The 19,231-nt window shown below is 43.8% G+C and overlaps 1 protein-coding gene across 11 annotated transcripts in view; it reads left to right on the top strand.

Annotated features, from left to right (window-relative positions):
* The window catches only part of Ptprt (protein tyrosine phosphatase receptor type T), a 1,025,960-nt gene that overhangs the window by 58,680 nt on the left and 948,049 nt on the right, over positions 1-19,231 (top strand). The gene's annotated exons all lie outside the window — the stretch shown is intronic.

Below are 19,231 nucleotides of genomic sequence, written 5' to 3'. Positions count from 1 at the left end.
GCCTGGTGCAGGATTGGGACTCAGTAGCTATCTGCTGGTAGGAGACTTCAGGGTACTTGTCTCTGTTACCGACCCATGGCACAGCACCTCTCTGAGTTGGAAGTGTGGTTTTGCTTCCAGGTGATTTATCTTCTGAATTATGTTTTGTGTGAACGTTCATTAAGTCTCGCCTCGGCACTGCCTGACTGATGAGTGAGCTGGGGTTCAAATGCACAGCCAGGGAACACCAGCCCGGGATTAATCTCTGGCTTCAGTTGCTCCTCGGAAGAGGCAAAGGTGGTGCCAGATTGTTGTGTGTGCAGAATCTGATTTAGAGTTGACCAGGGTCTCCCGGGAGACATGTGCGTTTATATCATTACTAAACAGTCATTGATTATAAAGCTTCGTTGTGAAATTTACAATTATTGAATCACTCTGTGTTAGCTCATAAATTTCAGATCTTTATTTCTTAAAGTCAATTGATATTCAGCCCAATAAATATTTAATTTAGTTGTAATAATGGTGTTAGAGGAAAATTAAATTCTCATTTGGAAAATAAAGAATGACCTGGGTAGAAATGGGAGAGGGGACTTGGCAGGGAGAAGAGAAACTGATGCTTCCCTTCCACTTTTCTCCTTAGAAGAGACTGCTCATACCGGGCTTCTTCTATTTCCTTTTCTCTTTTGAAAGTTTCTCTTGCTTGTAGGAAATAAAAGTCCCTCTCACTTTTATAGGGCTTTACATTTCATAATGTATAGCTGAGCTGCATAACACTTAAGCTCACAAAAGCCTTATGGAGCAATTATGATGCACATTTTCTTCCCATCTTGTAGAGGCCTTTCCGTGGGATATATTGCCAGAGAAGAAGGCTAAACCTCCTCCAGAGTCTTAGCAGGATCACCAAGCATGCTAATATCTACACACAGGTTAGGATTAAGTTCAGCAGGATAAACAGGAGGTTTCAAAGAAACAGTGGTTTTAACAAAGTAAAACTTTAAAAAAAAATTTTTTTTATTATTCATATGTGCATACAATGCTTGGGTCATTTCTCCCCCTGCCGCCACCCCCTCCCTTACCACCCACTCTGCCCCCTCCCTCTCCCCCCCACCCCCTCAGTACCCAGCAGAAACTATTTTGCCCTTATTTCTAATTTTGTTGTAGAGAGAGTATACGCAATAATAGGAAGGAACAAGGGTTTTTGCTGGTTGAGATAAGGATAGCTATACAGGAAGTTGACTCACATTAATTTCCTGTGTGTGTGTGTTACCTTCTAGGTTAATTCTTTTTGATCTAACCTTTTCTCTAGTTCCTGGTCCCCTTCTCCTATTGGCCTCAGTTGCTTTTAAGGTATCTGCTTTAGTTTCTCTGTGTTAAGGGCAACAAACGCTAGCTAGTTTTTTAGGTGTCTTACCTATCCTCACCCCTCCCTTGTATGCTCTCGATTTATCATGTGATCAAAGTCTAATCCCCTTGTTCTGTTTGCCCTTGATCTAATGTCCACATATGAGGGAGAACATACAATTTTTGGTCTTTTGGGCCAGGCTAACCTCACTCAGAATGATGTTCTCCAATTCCATCCGTTTACCAGAGAATGATAACATTTCGTTCTTCTTCATGGCTGCATAAAATTCCATTGTCTATAGATACCACATTTTCTTGATCCACTCGTCAGTGGTGGGGCATCTTGGCTGTTTCCATAACTTGGCTATTTGTGAATAGTGCCGCAATAAACATGGGTGTGCAGGTGCCTCTGGAGTAACCTGTGTCACAGTCTTTTGGGTATATCCCCAAGAGTGGTATTGCTGGATCAAATGGTGGATCAATATTTAGCTTTTTAAGTAGCCTCCAAATTTTTTTCCAGAGTGGTTGTACTAGTTTACATTCCCACCAACAGTGTAAGAGGGTTCCTTTTTCTCCGCATCCTTGCCAACACCTGTTGTTGGTGGTGTTGCTGATGATGGCTATTCTAACGGGTGAGGTGGAATCTTAGCGTGGTTTTAATTTGCATTTCCTTTATTGCTAGAGATGGTGAGCATTTTTTCATGTGTTTTCTGGCCATTTGAATTTCTTCTTTTGAGAAAGTTCTGTTTAGTTCACTTGCCCATTTCTTTATTGGTTCATTAGTTTTGGGAGAATTTAGTTTTTTAAGTTCCCTGTATATTCTGGTTATCAGTCCTTTGTCTGATGTGTAGCTGGCAAATATTTTCTCCCACTCTGTGGGTGTTCTCTTCAGTTTAGAGACCATTTCTTTTGATGAACAGAAGCTTTTTAGTTTTATGAAGTCCCATTTATCTATGCTACCTCTTAGTTGCTGTGCTGCTGGGGTTTCCTTGAGAAAGTTCTTGCCTATCCCTACTAACTCCAGAGTATTTCCTACTCTTTCTTGTATCAACTTAAGAGTTTGGGGTCTGATATTAAGATCCTTGATCCATTTTGAGTTAATCTTGGTATAGGGTGATATACATGGATCTAGTTTCAGTTTTTTGCAGACTGCTAACCAGTTTTCCCAGCAGTTTTTGTTGAAGAGGCTGCTATTTCTCCATCGTATATTTTTAGCGCCTTTGTCAAAGACAAGTTTGTTATAGTTGTGTGGCTTCATATCTGGGTCCTCTATTCTGTTCCACTGGTCTTCATGTCTGTTTTTGTGCCAGGACCATGCTGTTTTTATTGTTATTGCTTTTTTTTATTATTATTCATATGTGCATACAAGGCTTGGGTCATTTCTCCCCCCTGCCCCCACCCCCCCACCTACTCCGCCCCCTTCATCTCCCCCCCTCCCCCTCAATACCCAGCAGAAACTATTTTGCCCTTATTTCTAATTTTGTTGTAGAGAGAGTATACGCAATAATAGGAAGGAACAAGGGTTTTTGCTGGTTGAGATAAGGATAGCTATACAGGGCACTGACTCACATTAATTTCCTGTGCGTGTGTGTTACCTTCTAGGTTAATTCTTTTTGATCTAACCTTTTCTCTAGTTCCTGGTCCCCTTCTCCTATTGGCCTCAGTTGCTTTTTAGGTATCTGCTTTAGTTTCTCTGCATTAAGGGCAACAAATGCTAGATAGTTTTTTAGGTGTCTTACCTATCCTCACCCCTCCCTTGTGTGCTCTCGCTTTTATCATGTGCTCAAATCCAATCCCATTGTTGTGTTTGCCCTTGATCTAATGTCCACATATGAGGGAGAACATATGATTTTTGGTCTTTTGGGCCAGGCTAACCTCACTCAGAATGATGTTCTCCAATTCCATCCATTTACCAGCGAATGATAACATTTCGTTCTTCTTCATGGCTGCATAAAATTCCATTGTCTATAGATACCACATTTTCTTGATCCACTCGTCAGTGGTGGGGCATCTTGGCTGTTTCCATAACTTGGCTATTTGTGAATAGTGCCGCAATAAACATGGGTGTGCAGGTGCCTCTGGAGTAACCTGTGTCACAGTCTTTTGGGTATATCCCCAAGAGTGGTATTGCTGGATCAAATGGTAGATCAATGTTTAGCTTTTTAAGTAGCCTCCAAATTTTTTTCCAGAGTGGTTGTACTAGTCTACATTCCCACCAACTTGTATGAGGGTTCCTTTTTCCCCGCATCCTTGCCAACACCTGTTGTTGGTGGTGTTGCTGATGATGGCTATTCTAACAGGGGTGAGGTGGAATCTTAGCGTGGTTTTAATTTGCATTTCCTTTATTGCTAGAGATGGTGAGCATTTTTTCATGTGTTTTCTGGCCATTTGAATTTCTTCTTTTGAGAAAGTTCTGTTTAGTTCACTTGCCCATTTCTTTATTGGTTCATTAGTTTTGGGAGAATTTAGTTTTTTAAGTTCCCTATATATTCTGGTTATCAGTCCTTTGTCTGATGTGTAGCTGGCAAATATTTTCTCCCACTCTGTGGGTGTTCTCTTCAGTTTAGAGACCATTTCTTTTGATGAACAGAAGCTTTTTAGTTTTATGAGGTCCCATTTATCTATGCTACCTCTTAGTTGCTGTGCTGCTGGGGTTCTGTTGAGAAAGTTCTTGCCTATACCTACTAACTCCAGAGTATTTCCTACTCTTTCCTGTATCAACTTTAGAGTTTGTGGTCTGCTATTAAGATCCTTGATCCATTCTGAGTTAATATTGGTATAGGGTGATATACATGGATCTAGTTTCAGTTTTTTGCAGACTGCTGACCAGTTTTCCCAGCAGTTTTTGTTGAAGAGGCTGTCTTTTCTCCATCGCATATTTTTAGCGCCTTTGTCAAAGACAAGTTTGTTATAGTTGTGTGGCTTCATACCTGGGTCCTCTATTCTGTTCCACTGGTCTTCATGTCTATTTTGTGCCAGTACCATGCTGTTTTTATTGTTATTGCTTTGTAATATAGTTTGAAGTTGGGTATCGGGATACCTCCAGCATTGTTCTTTTGACTGAGTATTGCCTTGGCTGTTCGTGGCCTCTTGTGTTTTCATATAAATTTCACGGTAGATTTTTCAATGTCTTTGATGAATGTCATTGGGATTTTGATGGGAATTGCATTAAACATGTAGATTACTTTTGGGAGTTAGACATTTTTACTATGTTGATTCTACCAATCCATGAGCATGGGAGATCTCTCCACTTTCTATAGTCTTCCTCAATCTCTTTCTTCAGAAGTTCATAGTTTTCCTTGTAGAGTTCGTTCACATCTTTTGTTAGGTTTGCACCTAGGTATTTGATTTTTTTTGAGGCTATTGTAAATGGAATTGTTTTCATATATATTTTTTCAGTTTGTTCATTATTAGTGTATAGAAATGCTAATGATTTTTCTATACAAAGTAAAACTTGATTGCCATTCGTTGTAGAAGTTATCCCAGAGGAGGTAATCTAGCTGATCGGTAGCGCTGCAAAGCTGAAAGGGTCCCAGGCTTCTTTCATTTTACCTCTCTACCTTTTAGGGTTTGTGACTCTGAACTTCCTGGTGCAATGTGGCTGCTTAAGTTCCAGCCATTGCATATGTAGTAGGAGGATGGGAGAAGTCATAGTGGGTGTGTTCCTTCCCCTTTAAGAGGACTCCCTGGAGGATCTACCTCTGTATCTCATCGCTCAGAACTTAATCGTGTGTGTCTAAATGTCTGGGAAACATAGTGAATAGTGCGTGGCTAAAAACTGGGTGTCTGCCACTTAGTGAGATAGGGAGGAGTAGATTCAAGAACAGGTTCATGTTTCTGCCCCAGCAGGCATTCCAAAAGGCCTCAAGTAGGAAGTGTCAGAAGCAAGGTCACAGGCATATCTGCTCAAATACCGTCAACAGGACGATCTTCAGCCCCCTGTGTCATCAGTGGCTTCACTGCCAGGAGCAGTGCACAACCTGGGAGACGATGTAACTCTTCTGTGGTGTGGACTGACTCCAAGGTGGTGGGGCAATCAGTGAAGTCATCTGCTCACGGAGCATTCTGTCCCTTGTCTCTGGGCCCTCACCAACACAGGAGCGTCATGGGGTCCACTCACATTAGGCTGTAGCCCCCTGAGAGGCAGAGCTTTCCAAGCCAGCATGGAGAGCCAAGTGGCAGTAGGAGTCGTTCAACAATCACTTGTATGCTTATTATCCAGCAGACACTTGGTCCCCCTGGGCCTTTGGATGCAGTTACTAGGCAGACGTGGTCGCCATCTTTAGAACAGTGAGTGTCAAGGTGTGACCCCTGGTGCACATCATGCCATCACCAGGAACTTGTTATAGAAGTGCAAACCCTGGAGCCCCTCCCCCAGGCACCGAGTCAGGAGCTCTGTGGCTAGGCGGACTCTGGTTTTGCAAGTCCTCCAGGGGATCCTGAACTGTGCTGAAGGTTGCAAACTATAAGAATCTTACAAAGAGGAGGAATCACACACATTTTGGAGTTGAATTCTGATTCTGCCACTTTGTAGCTGTGCAGGGTTGGGAAAGTCATTCAACCTCTCTGAACCTTGACGTCCTCACAGAGTCCTCATGAGTTGGTGTGAGCCGACAAATAAAATACTTGGCACACAGTACAATGTCACTAAATGAGCACTCTCTCCAGTGTTTTTCTAAGCTTCTGTGTGGGTGACATTTTTATTGAAAGAAAGTTCAAGGAAATTTGTATTCACATACCAGTGTAAAACCGAAATCCAAAGGCAAAGTTAAATGATTTTTTCAAAACATCTACCATTTTTAATTTCTCTGCTACTCCTTCCTGCCTTGATATAGATAATCAAGAATTGCCTTTAAAAAATAAAGCATTGTGTTAAGAGACCTGGAGAGGCATTTTCCCAGAGAGGATATTCAAATGAACACTATGCATATGCAAATGTGCTGAATCTCATTAGTCACCAGGAAATGCAAGTAAAAGTTACAATGAAATTTCAGCGTGCATTCACCCGATTCATTAAATGATAACGACTCAATGTAGACTGTTGGTGAGGCCGTGGAGCAACTGAAACTCTCACATGCAACTACCAGAAAATAAATGTGGGAGCCCTAATGAGCTGATTGCATGCATAATTTATGAGCACTACTCTTCCACATAGGGCTAACCGAAGTCGGGGAGCACAGTTTCCCACAGACATGGACATGGTGCTCTCTTCTTTCTAATAACTGGCCTGGAAATGGCTCAGAAGCTCAGTGCAGAGTGGATAAACCGTGATGCATTTACTGAATGGAATGGGCGTCATGTGACAGAACGGGTGACGAATGACATCATGTGACAGAATGGATGAGTCCCAGTCCACTTCGGGAGAGAGAAGCCCAGTACAGGTGACAAGATAGTCACCTGTATCCATTCACGAGTATTTCAAATGCAGGCCAAAATCATGTAGGTGACAGAAGTAAAGACACTCAGTGCCTGGGGGGAGGGGTTGCTGAATGTGAACAGCCATGAAGGGGGTTTTTGAGGTGCTGCTCATATGTCACTTCTTCATCTGTCTGGCAGTGATCATGGTGTGTTTATGAAAGTTTATTAAGCAGTCTATCCCTGATTTTTAGACTTTGCTGTATGTACAAATGCAAGTGGCAGCTCTGGCAGGAGCTAGACCATGTTGACCATTTGCCCTTGTCTTTAACCCCCATTGCTGAACAGCTGAATAAAACAAGGATTACACACATGTGCATGCACACACATCTACACAAGCACACGGCACACACATGAGCACACACACGTACACACATGCACTCGCACACGCATGTGCACACACAGAGCAACATGCACACACACAGTGTCTTCCTCCAGTCCAAAAGTGCATAACCAATTTCCAAGATAACTACTTCTTACAATCTAGATGTGGAAGCTACAGGGAAGGGGAACAGCCGGTGTCCTCTCTGACAGCAACGGCGGGAACATCCTTTAGCTGTTTCATGTGGCTTGTGACTTTCATTACTTTCTCATTTAGGTCCACGTGGTTCTGTGGCGGGTGTTGACAGAGTGCTTACTAGTCCAAGGTTAAGAGTGAGGAACTTAATCAGAGAGTTGCAGTCAGTCACTTGTCCTGGGTCACTGGGCTCCTGTGTGGCCTTGCTGGTGACTTAAGCTCTGTTCCTCTGGGATCTGATTCCTGGCCATTGCGGCTTGTCCTGTGGCCCTGCTTCGTAAGTAATTGGAGGAGAGTCCTCATTCATTGTTTCTTCCTCAGGTCTGCGAAAGCCACGTGGAGCTTACAGACCCATTACAAATGGTGCTGGGATAGTAGGCAGTAGTGGTGGTGAGATCTTGTTTTTTGGTTTTTTTTTTTCCAATAAGCACAAAAAGGATAATTTTTAGGACAAAAAAGATTCAGTTTTGCTCAAGAGGGCTTGCAACCCAGGATGGAATTGGTGGCTATTCCAGATCTTAGGGGGCTGGTTTGGAATATTCAAAGAACCAGGATTTCAAAGACCAGAGATGGATAGCAACAAGTGCTCTCGTGTGAGCTGTTGTGATGCACACTATTCTTCCTCAAATCCAGAGGATGGGATGGTTGCGTTTAAAATGTTCATGTATGAACAACTTACCCATAAGAAAAGAATAACTAAAAGACCCCAATGAAAGAGAGAATAAAAAGTAATTAAGGATAAATTGCCTTGAACGAATTTATCAGAGTGTGAAAGTCAAATATGTACCTTATATTGACTAAAGTTTGGCAAAACTCAAATTGCCCCCATCCCTGGAGCAGGAAATGGTTATAAACAGTGACAGGGCTTTCTTCCAGAGACTGTCATGTGTTTAATATCCGTGCTAACATGACAGGGTCAGACTTTCACTGCTGTGTTGTTTCAGGGTTTTAAAAAATGAGAGTGAATATTTTCCAGTTTCATTATATATTCTATTTTTTTTTCATTTTTCTTTTATTATTCATATATACATACAAGGCTTGGTTCATTTCTCCCCCCTGCCCCCACCCCCTCCCTTACCACCCACTCCGCCCCCTCCCGCTCCCCCCCCCAATACCCAGCAGAAACTATTTTGCCCTTATTTCTAATTTTGTTGTAGAGAGAGTATAAGCAATAATAGGAAGGAACAAGGGTTTTTGCTGGTTGAGATAAGGATAGCTATACAGGGCATTGACTCACATTGATTTCCTGTGCGTGGGTGTTACCTTCTAGGTTAATTCTTTTTAATCTAACCTTTTCTCTAGTACCTGTTCCCCTTTTCCTATTGGCCTCAGTTGCTTTTAAGGTATCTGCTTTAGTTTCTCTGCGTTAAGGGCAACAAATGCTAGCTAATTTTTTAGGTGTCTTACCTATCCTCACCCCTCCCTTGTGTGCTCTCGCTTTTATCATGTGATCAAAGTCCAATCCCATTGTTGTGTTTGCCCTTGACCTAATGTCCACATATGAGGGAGAACATACGATTTTTGGTCTTTTGGGCCAGGCTAACCTCACTCAGAATGATGTTCTCCAATTCCATCCATTTACCAGCGAATGATAACATTTCGTTCTTCTTCCTGGCTGCATAAAATTCCATTGTGTATAGATACCACATTTTCTTAATCCATTCGTCATTATATATTCTTATGAACACTATTTTCAATAGTGACATCTTAATTTGTTCAGCCTTACCTTTTAATACTGGGCATTTAGATTGCATGCAATATTTTACTCTTGTAAAAAGAGCTTCAGTGTACATCTTATGAAAGTGATCGCTGATCATTTTCTTAGAATACAAATGGCAGTTTTTTGACATTTTGTGAATGAAGAGTGGCATTTCATTCTGTAGAACCAGTTTAGGCTCAGGGTGCATAATGACAGCATCTGTTACGAAGCTGAAAATCCCCGGAACTGGAATTCACACAGACCTTGGTTGGAATCCCAACTTTCCCATAAGCTAGCAGTGTGATCTGGATGAATTGCTGTGCTTAGAAGCCTCCTATGTTTGTCTGTGAAATGGGAATATAAGATTCCAATTCCCTGAACCACTGGGAGGATTAAATAAGAGACAAAGTGTTCAGGAGGCATTGCATAATCCCAATTCTGGCAAAGGATGACCTAAATTTATATACTTGCTTGAGTTTCTTAGAAGTATTGACCAATATTCTAGAATTTTAGCTAGATAAATATTCATTGCTTTAGTTCAAGGATCAACAAAATATGACCCTTGGGCTGAATCCATCTTACCACCTGTTTTGGGGACTAAAATTTTATTGGTGCACAACCTCACTCATTCATTTTCACGTAGCCTACAGCTACTTTGTCGCAACAGCAGCCAGCTGAATATGCTTATTTTATGGCCTTTATGGAAGAAGTTTGTTCACTCCTGCTTCAGATCAACCACAAAATGTTCATTTCTAAGCTCATGAGGCATAAGTGTGTTGTACTTCTAAAACCCAGTTTTTTTCCGTGAGGGAAGACAGATCCAAACTTCGTATGGCTGAGCTGGTTCTGTTGCGTCTGGATGCTGTGTAGTTGCAAAGGAGCAGAAGATTTGGGTCTTGCACTTTGAGTGGCACATGGGTCTTTTTAGATCTCTCTGGGACAAACCTGAGGTTGACCTTAAGTGAGAGTGGATTGCTTTTTATTCACGTGGTCTTTGTTTTAGAGCAAATCCTGACACTGTCCAAGTGGCAGCTTCTTTGGGAATGTTTTTGGACATATTTGTCCTAGAGCACAGGACTGGCTCTTCTCACTAAAACAACCTAATTTTCTGTAATTGGCTCTTGGTCAGAATGCCTTGGATGGGGGCTCTATGGAATGTCTTATCAACTGTGCCTTTGGTCTACAGATGGGGATGGCACTTGGATCTTCCTCCCGCTTTGTTCCCACCTCTTATTTGTAGATATATTTGTGTGTGGTACTGGGGTTTGAACTCAAGGCCTCATGCTTACTAGGCAAGCATTCTACCACTTGGGCCATGTCTCCAGCCTTTTTCATCTTGTGCTTGTTGACTGAGCCAGTCTCAGATTGCAGTCTATTTATGCTGCCCATGTAGCTGGGATTATAGATTTGTGGTACAGATATGTACCACCATGCCAGGCTTGTTTGTTGAGATGGGGCCTCTCTAACATTTTGCCCAAGCTGGCCTCGAACAGCTATCTTCCTGTGTTCACCTCTTAAGTAGCTGGACTATTTATACTTCTTTAGACTGTGTCACAGTGGTTTCAAAATACTTCAGAAAGTATGTTTTTGGAAGGAAAATGTTTGGGGCAGGGCTTTAGAGAATGCTCTTTCTATCTTGACTTGGTGGTGTGGGGAGCAGAAGTTTGATGGGCCTCAGTGTTAGGTAGCCCGTGGTGTGCATGCATCATTGCTGCTTTCTGCTTGTGCTGTACCTGAGTAACGTAGATACTGACACCTGAGAGCCTGAGTTTGGAGGATGCCGGGCTCTCCTGGTAGCTGGACTGCTGTTATTTTTACCTCCCCCCCATCCATGTGACTTTGTACTCTCTCCTGGAAGAGATAGGGTGTGGATCTCCACGCAGTGAGCTGGTATTACCCGTGGGAACTTGCTTACACTGGTGGTGGAGGTGTTGTGTCTGAGCCTCGGAAGCAGCCCATGTCTCTGCTTTGCCCCTTCTGTATTTTGGCTGTCACTATGAGAAGACCAGGCTCAGCCAGTTGTCTGGTCCAAGTAGGATGAAAGTCACGTGGAAAGGTTTGGACCCAACCGAATCCCAAGCTCAGCTCAGCTGGCCACACCTGAATCAGTTGCCCCTGGATAACCCACAGATGTGTGAGCATAGACTAATAACTTTATTAAGCCACTGAGTTTGGGGCCAGCATTTTTGTGGCAAGAGTAATATGATATAGCCATATCTCAACCCATGGGGGATTCTATCCCAGTGCCATGTGTTGCAAATATAAGCATAAACAAAAATACTTTTCCTACCACTAGGTCCCTGTGATTGAGAAAAAAAAAAAAGAAAAAAAAAAACAATTATAGCAAGGTGGTGATGGGAACACAGGGGGTCTGGATGGGGTAAGGTGTCCTGGAAGTGATCATGTGAAAGGTGTCTTCCTGCATGAGGAGGCACTGGATGAGCAGAAAGGCAGGTGAGAAGGACGTTGATAGTATTTATTTCCACATTTGTAGGTCTGATGAGCACCTGTTGGGCTCGGGTGCAGTCCTGTGTTTTGTCAGTAAGAATATTGTATAAAGTAAGGCCCTCCATGTCTTGCTTGCCTGATGTCATTTAATCCTTCCCATTCCCATTAAGGTGTGACAACCCCCATTCCAGCAGGGGAATCTGAGAGTCAGTGGCTTTGTGGGGACACTGAGACCCACAGTCCCACAGTGCTGTCCTGAGGTGGAGTCACATTGCATTTTTGAGCCAGTTGTCAAGTGCTATCCAGTGGAAAGTGTGTCTGTGGGATCGCCATTTGGCCAGCTCCCATGTGTGGCACTATTGAGGCCAAAGTTGCAAGTTCAATCCCTTGCAAACAAAGATCCATTCACTGTTTGGAACACATTACCCCAAAGTAAGGCTCCCAACCAGGGCCCAGGAGAATGGAGCTTCAGTGTGGCTGTGGGATTGCTTTAGGGACAGGACTGCAGTGACCACAGCTGCTGATGGCTGAGTGTGTAGTGCTGTGGGGGGGATTTTTCTCACCATGTCCTGAGGTCTTGTTTGCAGATGAGAAAAGCCAGGCTTGGTGACTGTTACTTGCCAGGGTTGCTCAGCTGCTTGTGGTAGAGCCATGGCAGGGCCTGCGTTGCTCAGGGCTGTCTTGTTAATCGGTTACTCCAGGACTGGTTTCTCATCCCATACTTGGCCTAAAGTAGAAGTTGAATTGACATTTGGGTTTGGGTGGTTCTTTGTCCTGTGCTTTGAAGGGTACTAGCAACTTTCTTGGCCTCTTCGCCCTCCATTCTAGTTATATAGTCCCTTTCCCATTGTAACGACCAAAAATGTCTTCAGACATTGCCATGAGTCCACCAAGAGTCAAAATTTGCACCCTCCCTCTCCACCCCCACCTCCCAACCTGGTGTGAACCATGCTCTTTTGTGTCTTAAATGTGGCAATAGAGAGAAGGTAGGACCTCCGACTGGGGGACTTGGCAGGGTGGGGAATGCCCAGACCATACCCTGTGATGGACTTTGGTATAAATGCTAGTGACTTTGCTGAACTTGAACTTAACTGGACACAAGGAACACCTTGGTCTCCGGCTGAAGGTCTGAACCTGGCTTTGACTGCTTGGTATCCTCTGTTTTCTGGGCAGCTTCTTAGCTTGTGCTTGACCTTGAAGGGCAGGGATGTTGGAATTGGGCGTCTCCTCCCAGGTGCGCTGCTCAGGACACTGGCCATGTGGGAGGAGTGACTGAGGAAGGAGGGGTGGGGAGAAGTGACCCAGAGAGGTGTATACTACCCGAATGGATGTTTCTTCTGCTTCAGCTCGTGCGGTGAGATGCTGCTTGTACCTGCTGAGCAGAGCTCCTGGCTTGTAGGTAATACTTAATAAGTGCTGGCTATTACTACTGTTATTATTAATACTATTTATAACAACGACTCTTTTTTGTAAAATAAATAAATAACTAGACTCAGGAATACATTCCCCCAGGCTTCTGCTCCATTTGTATTCAACTTATTTAAATTTAATTGTTTTCGAGGTCCTGTGTTTAATTTTTTAAAAACCTGGTGAATTATTAGCATTTTAATGACTAATGATGCTTAATAAATAATAACACTTGGTGAGGGCTCAAAATGTATGCCATATAATTTAACACAACGCTGTACCTATGTTTTCACAAAAAAGAAACAGAAAAGAAATGCCTACAGAATAAAGTTCCACGCTGTGACCAAATGTTCTTTGTAATTTGAGCTTCTGGCCTTTTAAAAAATTATTGTTATGAGTGGGATAATGGCCTTGTAGTGTCCCCATCTCTATGTGTCTTATAGGTGAAGTGTTCTGCTAGTATTAATTTTATTTAGAAATTACAGAGCATGTATTTTGTGCTGTGCTGTTGTTCTAAGGGCTTTAGAGATGTTAGTTAATTTAATCTTCATTATAGCCCTGTGGAAACTGAGGCACAGAGAGCTTGTTGACTTGCTTTAAGACACACAGCTAGTAAGTACAGAGCAGGGATTCAAACCCAGGCAGTTCGGCTTCACTGTTTTCTAGACCATGGTCTTTCTTGTCACTTCATGTGCCCATGAGGAGAGGTCAGGGCTGGTCTCGGAAGTGGCTTCCCATTCCTCCTTAGATGTTAGGACACGGTGGTGACATTACCTAGGAAATAGGTTTATGACATGTTGGATCATGGAGAAGAGAGAGTGGCACACTGACAATAATCTAATCCCTTACATTACAACAGGTCAGCATGCCTCTGCATACATACCATTTGATGTGAAGTCTGTGTATGTGTGTGTATTTGCTGAACCCAGGGTTCGAAGTATACAATCCTTGCTGTTAATCTGTACCTGCAAGCCTCTAAAGTCTGCAAAGTGCAAATCATAACTGAGCTTGGATGTAAAACACGATGAGAGCTTTTTGCCTTTTACTGTAGCAGTTCTAACAGTGAAATGTAGCTCAGTGCATGCTGTTTGTTAAATAGGAGTTCCGGGGATGCTTGAGGTGTATCAGGTATGAAAGAGCCATTGCTATGGGTCATGGTGTGGTCCCTGGCAACTGCAACTCCTGTGGAAATTCCAAGCCTTCTGTCTTTCCATCAGGAGCTTGAATCCCACCTTGCCTCCTTTGAGAATGAGGACAGGCCAGGGCCCTGCCCCCTGCTGCACCTGCGCCTTTGGAAAACCTGCGAAAGACAAGACTGTCCCAGTCATGTTCCTGACCGAAAATACTATTTCTGATGTTTCTGATGGTGACAGTTCTAAACCCTGTGACACAGAGATGGCAGACAAGTAGAGTGCTAGTAAAAGTGTTATCAAATTAAAGACTGAGCAGGATCCAATGTGAGCTCTTCTATAAATAACTTATGAAAAGTGAAAAGATGTTTCTGTTAGCGAATTTAAAATAATCGTTAGAATCCTTCAACAGATTGCTGCTAATTAGATTGAGAATTAAACAGCTTTGTATGAGTGTGGAGTTAATTAATAGCTCATTACTTTTTTAATAAGCCAAATTCATTTGGAAATAGAAAAGACAGCAAAGTTTATCATGGGTTTGATGTTAGGCCGGGATTATTTCTCCTGCCCGTGATGAGAGAAGGAGTTTAATTAAAGCAGGCAACACATTTGTATCGTGAATGAGCCACTGGTAAACCTCCAGTGTCCCAACCGGAGAAAGCAGTGGTTCTTTCTATTTTTAAAAGCCTCGTTGGGCCGGACGGGGTAATGAAAGTTGCTTGAATCTCCGTTTTGCTTTGGAGTCTCAATTCATTGATGAAGGAAAACGTTGTGAAGCTGGACAGAGACACTCAAACCAGTGGACTGCATTGCGCTCCGTCTCCAATGTATTTTCATCTTGTTTCATTTCACATGTCCGAGGGTCTCCACTTTTCTAACTTCCTTCCTTTCTCTTCTCCCATCCTTTCTTTCCACAGGGTCTCACATTTCATTATTATATTTTTTTTATCTAGTCTCCTAACCCTTCCATGTCCTTTAGATTACATAACGTGGGACAGATGGAAGGAATGAAATGATCAACGGTAGGGTTTGAAGGCTGGTGCAGTCTCAATATCTCATGCAGAAAGTTTCCATCCCATTCTTTGCAAGTGCAAAGGCACCCGTGTCTATAGTGCAGTCCCCCGCCAGCTCTGTAAACGGTTCCCCAATGAAGGAATAGGATGTCACACCCTAGAAATCGCCCTCTGTGCTTTCCCTGGAGTTGGATAGATTTATGCATTTGTCTGTGTGTGTGTGTGTGTGTGTTCATTGAAGTGTGGTTTATGTGTGTTTCCACCATTTTGCAAATCTACCTGATCAAATAAAAGTCATTGCTCATTACATTTGAAAGAGTTTGGAGGAAGTGAATTCAACTATGACATACTGTAAGAACTTTTGTAAACATCACAAAATTTTGTGATGTTGTACCCCAAGTACAACAATGTTACAATAAAAAAAAAGAAATAGTTGTTGGATGTCACTTGGCTATAAGCTGTGAGGGTGCTGTGTTCTTCCAATAACCCCCTCTGACTGTGAGTCTTATTTCTGCTAAGTCAGCAACCATGATTGGGTCCTTTGTATACATCCAGGACAGTTCCACCCACGTGGATGGGAAATGTCTCCCCTGCAATGGGAGGGCGGTCAGAAGAGAATCTAAGTTAAATGTCCTACCAACTGATGAAATGATGTCCCCCTTGGCACTGAACTGTGACATGCAAATAATCTTCTGGTTTTTTTGGAGGGACTGGGATTAGGACTCAGGACTTCACTCTTGCAGAACAGGTGCTCTACCGCTTGAGCGATGCCCACAGTCCATTTTGTTCTGGTTATTTTGGAGATGGAGTCTTGTGAGCTATTTGCTCTGGGCTGGCCTCAAACTGAAATCTTCCCCATCTCAGCCTCCCAAGTAGAACTGCAGGTGTGAGTCACAGGCACCTAGCATGCAAATAAGTTTTTATTTTTTAATAAAAACTGTGGTTGACTCTGCCCAGACTGAAAGTCTAACAACTAACAGCTCATTTCCAGGGCTATTTTCCATTCCAGGAATAATCAGCACAGCCTGTTTCTCAAAAGGCAATCAATTTTCAGAGCAATTCGTGACACAGATTTCTTTTGAAATCTCTTCTTTTCTTCCCTTTGCAAATAAGGACTTGGCTCTTCAGCCCTTTGCCTTTGGGGTCTCACTTCTCACTAGATTATTCTTTTTCTTTTTGAAACAGTTCTGGTCTTTAAAACACAACCCAGGATGCAGATTTCCAGCAAAGAACCAAAGAAAGTGGACATGCAAGTTTCATTGTGGATCCAGCCTCAAGGAGGGGTCAAAAGGAATGGCATAACAGAGACTCTTGTCCCCGGCTTGTGTGGGGACACCTGCACCTTGTCTGTACAGAGTCTCAGTCACTTGCTGACAGCTGTGACTGTCACAGCTTCTTTGTGACTTTCACCTTCTTTTTTTCAGCTGCTGCTTCTCTGTCCCCTACCTTTGACATATCCTATCCCTACTGTCACTCCTGTGTCCCTACCCTTCCCAGACTCCTGTTTGTTCTTTTTCAGCCCTTCTCAACCACTGAGACTCAACAGGTGTCCCTTAAGTACTTGATAGCTTCTTCATTACGGGGCGTTTGCACCCTGGTGTTCTTTGAGTTTCTGCCCCCCTGCCCATATTAGACTTGACTGAATAGAGGGACTTGAGTCCCCGGGGAAGGCACAGAGTGGAGATCAGGAAAGACTCTGTGTGTCTGGAGGCAGGACTGCAGAAGATGCACAGGTCTCGGTTCCCTCCATTTGTCTTCCTCTCCACTGCTCTCAGCCCCATCCCCGCTTATCTCTGGGGTCCAAACTGGTTTCCTAGCTAACCCCATCTCCCCTTTCCCGGGAGTAGCCAGAGTCATCTTAGTAAACGTTTTACTGAGATATACCCCACGCACAGCAGAGGACACCTATCTTAAATGCACAGCCTGATGAATTTTCACCCACTGAAGCCAGCTCTAAAAACAGTGAAAGAATAGGATGTTATCACAACCTAGAAGTTGCCCTCTGTCCCTTCCCTGTCACTGTTCCCACCACAGGTATCCACTGTCCTAACTTGGGGTGATTTAAAACTTATCAGCTACACTTAGTCACTTACTTTCCCTCCAATAGCTTCCCCTTGCTCCTGGAATAAAAAGTGAAAACTTGTTACCATTCTGTGTCAAAACCTTGCTTTCACTCCTACTCTTACCTCATTCTTTTCCCCCACTCCTATTATCCAGCCCCACTGGTCCCCCTAAAAATTTCTAGAATGTGTCAAGTTCATTTTCAACCCCAGGACCTTTGTACATACTGAGAACTCTGCCTGGAATGCTGTTTCTCCAAAACCCTTCCTCATTTCTGGGCTTACCTTAACTATGACTGTTGAGTTGAGGTTTTCCTTGCCCACCTGAACTAAACTTGGTCTTTCTCAAATGGTCCCTCTCTGCCACAGCCCTGTTCTTTTTTTTCCCCCTATATTAACTTGTCATTGTGAACACTATTTTCAGCCTTTTTTTCTTTTTTTTATTATTTTATGTCTTTTCCACTGGGATGGCCACACAGTGAAGGGAGGGACCACATCTGATTTGTCCATGGCTACATTCTCAGCCCCCCCAGTACAGAATAAACAGTGTGGGAAGGCCAAGCACAAAGTGTATGGATGGTGACTGTGAACTCTTGAGGGATCACAGGCTGGAGGGAAGTCAGGTCCCATGTCTAGGACCTCAGTGAGGGTAGGCTGGGTGGCCTGGCCCTGGTGGGTGCCTGGGGTTCCCAGCCCTTAGATGTGTTTGAGACCTCTATGTCTGTGAGTCCTGAATAGCACAGGGTACTACTTTCCGAGCCAAGAGCAAGAGGCCCCAAATCCATGCTGATGGAGGCAGGGTCTTGCAGCTGTGTCTGCTGGTTTCTTGTCTTCCTTTCTGTAATGACGTCTGTTCCTTTTCCCTTCTGTCCTGGTATTACAGTTCACATGAACACAGGGCCCTGTGTAACACCACTAGCTTCCTCCCCGTGGTTATGTTATGTTCTGGAAAGAGCGAGGGAAGGGAAAGAAAGAAAAACAGGTCAAGCTCAGCCAGGGCCTGGTCTCTCAGGTGACCACTGAGGTGTGGCCATCCAGAGTCATGAATGGTGGGGTCTGGTCATGGGATTTAAGTGAGTTTACTCTCAATTAGTGCTGGAGGCCGTGCATTTCTTACAACTTTAGATGGGGACTTGGAGAGGATAAGGTTATTTGCATCTTTTAAAGGGTTTTTAGAGTTCAGACCTTAAAAATCTTGTTTTGATTGTCTCATTGCATGGTTCAGAGCAGTGATTTTAGTGCCCTTAAAATGGTGTGTCTGGAGAGGTGTTTTCACATTGTGGCTTCAGTTGCCTTCCCTGCTCCTTTCTATGCGATGCTGGGGAATGTGGAGGTTTCTGAAGAGGTCCTTGTCCCAGCAGAGGGGGGCAGTTGGGATTTAGAAGACCCTTAGGGAACAGACTTCCTGTCCATCTTAAGCCCCCCCACCTCAACTCTGCCCCTCAGCTCCACACGTGCCCATTCTTAAGGTTGCATAAGGACAGTGACTTCACACCATGGGTTACTGTCTTGCCTGGTGCTGTGGTTGACAGACTCAGCTGGGCAGGTCCTTCCCAAGGTCTGAGGTCATGGTACCAGGACTGGAGGCAGCACAAGGCCCCAAAGCCAAGGTGGTCCTGCATATAGCAGCCCACTGAAGCAGGGTGTCAGCTTGGGGCTATCGGCCACATTGACCTCGAGCAGCTTCCCTGGGGCTTGCGTTTCTTACTCTGGGGCAGAGTTCTGAGGGAGCATCCCCAACCTTAGGGTTCCAAGACATGCCAGGCCAGTGAAGCGCTCTGCCTGAGGCCAGCGCGATATTCCTTCTTCCATATTGTGCCAGTGGTCAGAGGGCCCAGCCACAATCAAGGGGATAGAGAACAGAATTTACCTCTTGTCGAGGATGGGGTGGTGTTCGGACCACATTGTAAGGCTGGGCTAGTAGCACACACCTGTAATACCAATACTTGGGAAGGATCACGAGTTGCAGGCCGTACTGGGCTATATAGTGAGGCTCCATCTCAATGAAACAAATTGCATTGCAGAAGAACATGTGGGGTGGAAGAGAGAGAGAGTGTCACAGCTGTCTTTGGATAGGACAATAGGTCACGCTTTTCCTCCCTGATGTCATTAAAGAAGATTCTTGTGTGGAGGAACCGTCCAATGTGAATTCACCATGGCCTCCGACAGTTTAAAGATACTACAGAAACAAACATTAAACATCAGATTGAGATGCTGTTTCT

Source organism: Castor canadensis, chromosome 5 (assembly GCF_047511655.1).
Source record: "Castor canadensis chromosome 5, mCasCan1.hap1v2, whole genome shotgun sequence".
Taxonomy (NCBI): domain Eukaryota; kingdom Metazoa; phylum Chordata; class Mammalia; order Rodentia; family Castoridae; genus Castor; species Castor canadensis.
The sequence above is the reverse complement of the archived record's forward strand: the minus strand, read 5'-3'. Positions and strand labels throughout refer to the sequence as shown.